Source organism: Pipistrellus kuhlii, unplaced genomic scaffold (genome assembly GCF_014108245.1).
Source record: "Pipistrellus kuhlii isolate mPipKuh1 unplaced genomic scaffold, mPipKuh1.p scaffold_m20_p_10, whole genome shotgun sequence".
NCBI classification, from domain to species: Eukaryota; Metazoa; Chordata; class Mammalia; order Chiroptera; family Vespertilionidae; genus Pipistrellus; species Pipistrellus kuhlii.
In genome coordinates, this window is record NW_023425405.1 from 19,970,893 (window position 1) to 19,976,892 (window position 6,000).

The 6,000-nt window shown below is 47.3% G+C and overlaps 1 protein-coding gene across 3 annotated transcripts in view; it reads right to left on the minus strand.

The window, feature by feature from the left end:
• SLC37A3 (solute carrier family 37 member 3) overlaps positions 1–5,308 on the minus strand; it is a 46,971-nt gene extending 41,663 nt beyond the window's left edge. For 2 of the 3 annotated variants that reach the window (XM_045577460.1, XM_036428660.2), the window contains exon 1: positions 5,171–5,308. The gene's annotated coding sequence lies outside the window, so the exon portion shown is untranslated. The remainder of the gene's footprint in view (positions 1–5,170) is intronic. The other variant, XM_036428665.2, reaches the window with a different exon arrangement.
• Between the last annotated feature and the right edge of the window lie 692 nt (positions 5,309–6,000).

A 6,000-nucleotide genomic window follows, 5' to 3' on the forward strand; every position in this document is an offset into this window, starting at 1 on the left:
AATACTCAATTGATATAACTATCATGTGAGAATAAGAATTATCTTTAAAAAACACACTCAAATCTTATTAAAAATAAGATCCTTCCCATCACAGAGGATCCACAACCATTGAACATGTTTTACTTTGCAAAGCAAGTTCCTATAACTAACTTATTGACTTATAATTAAGCTTGTTTTGGGCTCTAGCATATCACTCATACAAGGTATTTTCCAGAATGCAACATATTGTATAATCAATGCATAATAAAATATGGCTTCGCATGTAACATGTCCAGGTAGAAGGCAAGTTCTCCCTTATAAACATTGCCTTGGAATATAAAAGCTCCTAAAATTTTCACTTCCTGTTGATGTTTAGAGTCCATTCCAACCCAAACAACAAAATTTAAAGTGGTCTTGTATTAATAAGACTATGGGATTACAGAGTGGAAAGGGGAAAGATTGGCAGGAAAGGAGATAACAGACCTGAAGCACCCAGCATACATCTCATGTGGCTCAGTCCTCACCCAACCCCAACCTGTTACCAGGCTCTCTAGGAATGGAGATGTGCCGTTAATAACCTTTGTTATATCGTAGCCAACTCCTGCCTGCCCTAGATAACCCTGCCTCCTCTGAGGTCTTTCGGGGAAAGCAATCTTTTTCTCACACCCACTTTTCCTCCTTGTGAAACCCCAACTTCTTTGAAACGCACACTCTGGGCTTGACTGCCCACTGTGCTGACAGCTGTCATCATCTGTCTCCCACCGCTGCCTTGTCCCTGCAGGTGGCTCCTGCATTGCGCTCCCTCCCACCACTGCCTGCATCTCGTTTCAACATCCAGGGGCTAATCGATCACATCTCTGTCCTGTTCACCACCAACTTCTGCCTCTACCCCACAATGAAAACCTACCCCATGATCAAACCTGGTCCCTGCCATGGCCAGTAACTGGAGGCCAGTCACCTCCCCAACTGGATTTCAGACATCTTTTCTTCCAGAAAACTGCATTCTTTCATACTGCTCACTCCAACAGTCATCTTACCTCAGCGAGGCTCAATTCAGTCACCTCATCTTTTTTTCCACCATCCAATACCTTCCTCTTTACCAGCTTATAATCTGAACCATCTTCCTATGGGACTTCTTGCTTGCCTTTGTGCTCCTTCCCTGCGCCAAGCAGATGAGTTTTGCCAGAGGAAAATCACACATTCTGGCTGGTTTCACTTTTTAGATTCAAAACCACAAACCTCAAAGGACATGCAATACTGCCCAGCAAGCCTGCACTTCCCTAATTTTTTTGCTTTCTCACCCTCGAAGACAGTGAAGTCACACTTCCCCTTTAAACTTCTAACATTCTCTCTGCTCCTCCACTGAGTACCAGGGTTTCCATCAATGACTCCCAAATCTACAGCTCTCATTCAGACACTCCAGGGTTCCCGACAGTATAGCAACCCCTCCTCCCTGCCCCTAAAACAGAATTCTTCATCCTCCCTCCAAACCGACTCCTCCCCCAGCATGCCCGACTTCAACAAATGGTGTCACCATCGCTCCATTTCCCAAGGTAACTAGGCCGTATCCTTCATTTCTCCTTTTCTCTCAGCTTCCACATATAACCCATTGCTAAGCTCAGTCCCTATGACCTCCAAAATACATCCCAAGTCCAACCTTTCCTCTCCATCCCCACTGTCATGGGTAAGACAAACCACCATATCCCCCACCAAGCCAACCACACAGCCTCCAGAGTGGGCTTCACCGTTTCTACATCTACCCCGTCCCCATTATCATTTCCCACACACTGGCCAGAAACCCATCTTCCAGTATACTTTAGCTGTTGTTCCTCTGCTTAACACACTTTGATGGCTTTCCAAGACTCAGATAAAAACACAAACCTCTCTGCCATGGCCATCAAGCCTGAATAAGTAGGGAAATTAAGGGGGGGTGGGGGGATAGTAGAGTTGACAGCTAGGATTGGCAGAAAGAGCCCAAGGATAAAAGGAGGGGGCTGCCTAAGCAATGACTGAGAGATTGGGCTTATTTTTTATTTTATTGTATTAGTTTTCAATAGGTTCTATATGCATAAGGTAGAAAGTTCAAAAGACAGCAAAGGGATAAAAAAAAAAAAAAAAAAAAAAAAAAAAGCCAGCAAAGGGTATAACAGTGACATCTCACTCCCTGTTCTTGTCACTCTTGCTCCTTCATCCTGTACATTCCAGCACAGGCCTGCACATTCACACATACACAGACGGTATGTGACCCACACTATTCTGCACCATTTTCTCCTTCACTTACCAGAGGTTGGGTCTATCTGCATCCCCATCTACAAAGCTGCCACATTCCGGTCTACAGGACACCCCAGCCCTTGGCCAGGACCCAGGGAGGTGCGGCACACTCCCTGCCTGCTCCTGGCCCCCTGCTCTCCACCCTCGCCAGCACCTTCCTCCACACTCCCACCTCCCCGCACTCATCCCTTTCTTGGCCGGAAACCCACCAAGCTCCCTTCTTGCTTTGGGTCTTTGCATTTGCTGTTTCGCAGCTTGAAATGTTTTTCCCTGGTTCTTTGCAAAGTGCTTGCTCTTTCCTTTTCTTGGCTGGTCCTGAAAAGCAATCTTCTCCCATGACCTATCCTGATCACTCTATTTTACATGGCCTCCCTCAGCCCCGGCCAATGTGGCTCAGTGGGCTGGGCGACTCCCATTCACCAAAAGATTGCCAGTTCAATGCCCGGTCGGGGCATATGCCCACGTTACGGGCTCCATTTCCCTCACCCCCAAGGGGGCATGGAGGAAGCAGTAGATTGATGTTTCCCCCTCATATCAATGTTTCTCTCTCTCTCCTTCCCGCTCTCTCTAAAAAATCAATTTTAAAAATAGTTGAACTTGCCGAAACCAGTTTGGCTCAGCGGTAGAGCGTCGGTCTGCGGACTGAAGGGTCCCAGGTTCAATTCCGGTCAAGGGCATGTACCTTGGTTGTGGGCACATCCCCGGTAGGGGGTGTGCAAGAGGCGGCTGGTCGATGTTGCTCTCTCATTGACGTTTCTAGCTCTCTATCTCTCTCCCTTCCTCTCTGTAAAAAATCAATAAAATATATTTTACAAAAAAAAACAAAAATAGTTGAACTTTCATCAAAGAAGAAAAAAACTGTTTCCCTCAGTTACTACTACCTAACCTATCTCATCTGTTTCTTCCCTTCATAACATTTCTCCCAATCTAAATTATCTGGTTTGTTTACCCCTTTCTTGTTCATCCGTTAAGTTCTATCAGAGCAGGGGCCTTATCGGTATTAAGTCTGAGGCTATTATCCCCAGCACCTGGCAGGACATTCAGAACCATCGGTAAAGATGTTTTGCATGAATGATTCTTTGACTGAGGGCCAACACCGAAGGCCCTGTGCTAGGTACCTGCCACACATTAATGCATTTAGTTCTCATGACATCTCACAGACGAGAAAACAGATTTTAGAACGTAATCTTTCTCTCAAAAGATGACGAGAATAATCAAACCCAGACCTGACCCTAGCCCCTAGGGTATACTGTATGAGAGGAAAACGTTAAATTATAACATATCTCACCTTAAACTTAAAACGTATAAATCCAGGATGGGGGGGAAAAAATACACCTGATTTAATAATAATGGTTCTCTTATACACTACTCTCAAATGAGGACATTAGATGAGCAATTACTTCACTTTCTAGACTTCGGTTTTTACACCGAGTAAAAATATTTGCAAAGTACAAATATTATGTGAACTCAAAGTATAGAGAGGTGGGTGAAAAACTATTAAATGGATAGTGGAGTTCACCTATTTTGACAGTATTGTATAGTCTGTAATTTAGCACCCCATGCTCAACATTTATACAAGTGTCTTTTTATCCCACATTATCTCATTTGAAGCTGTTTACCTGTCACACATAAATCCTTTTATGCAACACTCAAGTCTTCCTGTAATTGTCCTCTCTCCTCAAATTGTTTCATTACCACAAACGTAAAATACCTAGCACTTATCTGTAAATTATCTCATCTTATTCTAGGTTCCCCAAATCACATTCTTCCCACCTATCTTGAACACATTCCAAAGACAACAAGTTTTCAAGATAAAATGTTTCCCTCTCCTAAGCAAATGACTTATACCCTAGTTAATGGTCATTGCTGCGACATTTTATTGTCACAAACGAATAGAAACAAAATAAAACCTTCAGTGATACTCTGGATCCTAACAGCGAGAGAGCAACACATAAGGCACTGACTTTACTTTTAAAAGTGCTGTTTCTGGGTCTTTTGGTGGAAATCAAAAAGCAACAGAAGAATGAAGTCATCTGAAGCCACGTGTGACCCACAAAAAAAAAAGCATCAAATTCGAAATGGAACCCAAGACCCTCCACTTAAATTCTTTGAGCCTCAAATTCCTCATTTAAAGATCATATGAAAAAATAATAGGGAAAAAAGATCGCATGAGATAAGTATAGAGAGTCCCCAGTACAGAGTCGGACACCCAGCAATCAGCCAACGAACGGGAAAGAAAGAATTCAAGCGCCGAGACACTGAAGAAAGAAGGCTGGAATGAAGAACGAGATTGTGCTCATCCCGGGAGCATAGTCTCCTCCCCATAAACATTTCGGTAAAAGTTGCCATGACTTCCCCCACAAGCCCGCATTTCGGAAAGCCTCGCGGACACATTCCCATTGTGCTCTTGTCAAAAGTGAGAATAAACAGATCCCATCTGCAAGTGAGAATGGCGAATACGTAATTCGACCAGATTCCTTGACTGAGACCATGTCGCCAAAAAACAAACAAAACCCAGGTCTCCCCCTCATACCCTCTTCCTCGGTGCACCCTTTCCAAAAGCCTCCCCGTCCCGCCCGGAGGGGACACCTTCACCCGCCAAGCGCGAGGCGCACGGGAGCCCCCGCCGCGCGGCCCTCGGGCCTCCGGGACCTCCCGCCGCCGCCGGCCTCGCCCGCCCCGCCAGGCCCGCAGCCCGGGGACGGCGTGGGGGTCCGAGGAGCCGGGCACCCCGGGGTGGAAGGAGCGCGCGGCCGCCCCGCGGCGCCACACCCACCGGCCGCCACCCTCGGCATCCTCGCCTCGCCCTCCCGGCTCCGGGAAACCCCTGGGACTGGCCCTCCCGGGCGGCGCCCCCACCCACCCACCCCCCGCCGTGGGCCCCTTCCAGGATGGCGCCCTGCAGCCGCGGCTCGCGCACCCGAAACCTGCAGGAATCGCTGCTCTCCGGCCAGCTGCTCCGCTCACTCCGCCTGGTCCCGTTGCCCGCTGCCCGCCTCCGCCGCCACCTCACCCCCAGCGCTGCGGCCAGGGTTTCCGGACGCCCACGTGACCCGCGCGGTCCCCCGTGGCATGTTGGGAGTTGTAGTCCGACCGCGAAGGCCGGGGGACTGGGTAGGCGGGGGCTGCTTCTAGCAGCGGGCGGAGGTCTCCGTGCACCCAGCTGCTGGGAGGAGCTGGGACCGGGGATTGGGGGCGGGGCGCCGCGGGGGGCGGGGGTAGGGGGAGCAGTATATGGCCCAAGATTGTTAGGGGGAAAAAGCAGTGAAGGAGAGATAAGATATAACTTGATAGGATGTATACATCACCTTTTTTTTCAAAAAGCTTTCTCGCTCTTTGTTTTCATAGAAAGCAACGTGTTGCTAAGTGTGCTGCTAACCTGCCTCAAAGGCATAGGCTTTAGATTGTTTAAGTTCAGTTGCCCATAGTCTACCAGTATTATTAACTGTTCTATGTCGCACCCCACCTGCTCAAATAAATGAATGCCTCAAGCAAACATTAAAGGTCTTCCAACACTCAACTTTGAACAAGAGTCTCTGTCCTTCTGGGCTGCTTTCAACTACTGGAGAAATTTAATTAGGAGGAAAAACAAAAAACAAAAAACAAAAACTCCCAACCCAAAAGTCTTTCCACAAAAGTAATAGATTAGGAAACAGCTTTATTATTAAATAAGCTTTAATCCAGAATGATGCAGTTTACAGGCAATGCACTAAGACTGCAAAGACAGAAAGGAGTCACCCCTTTATATAG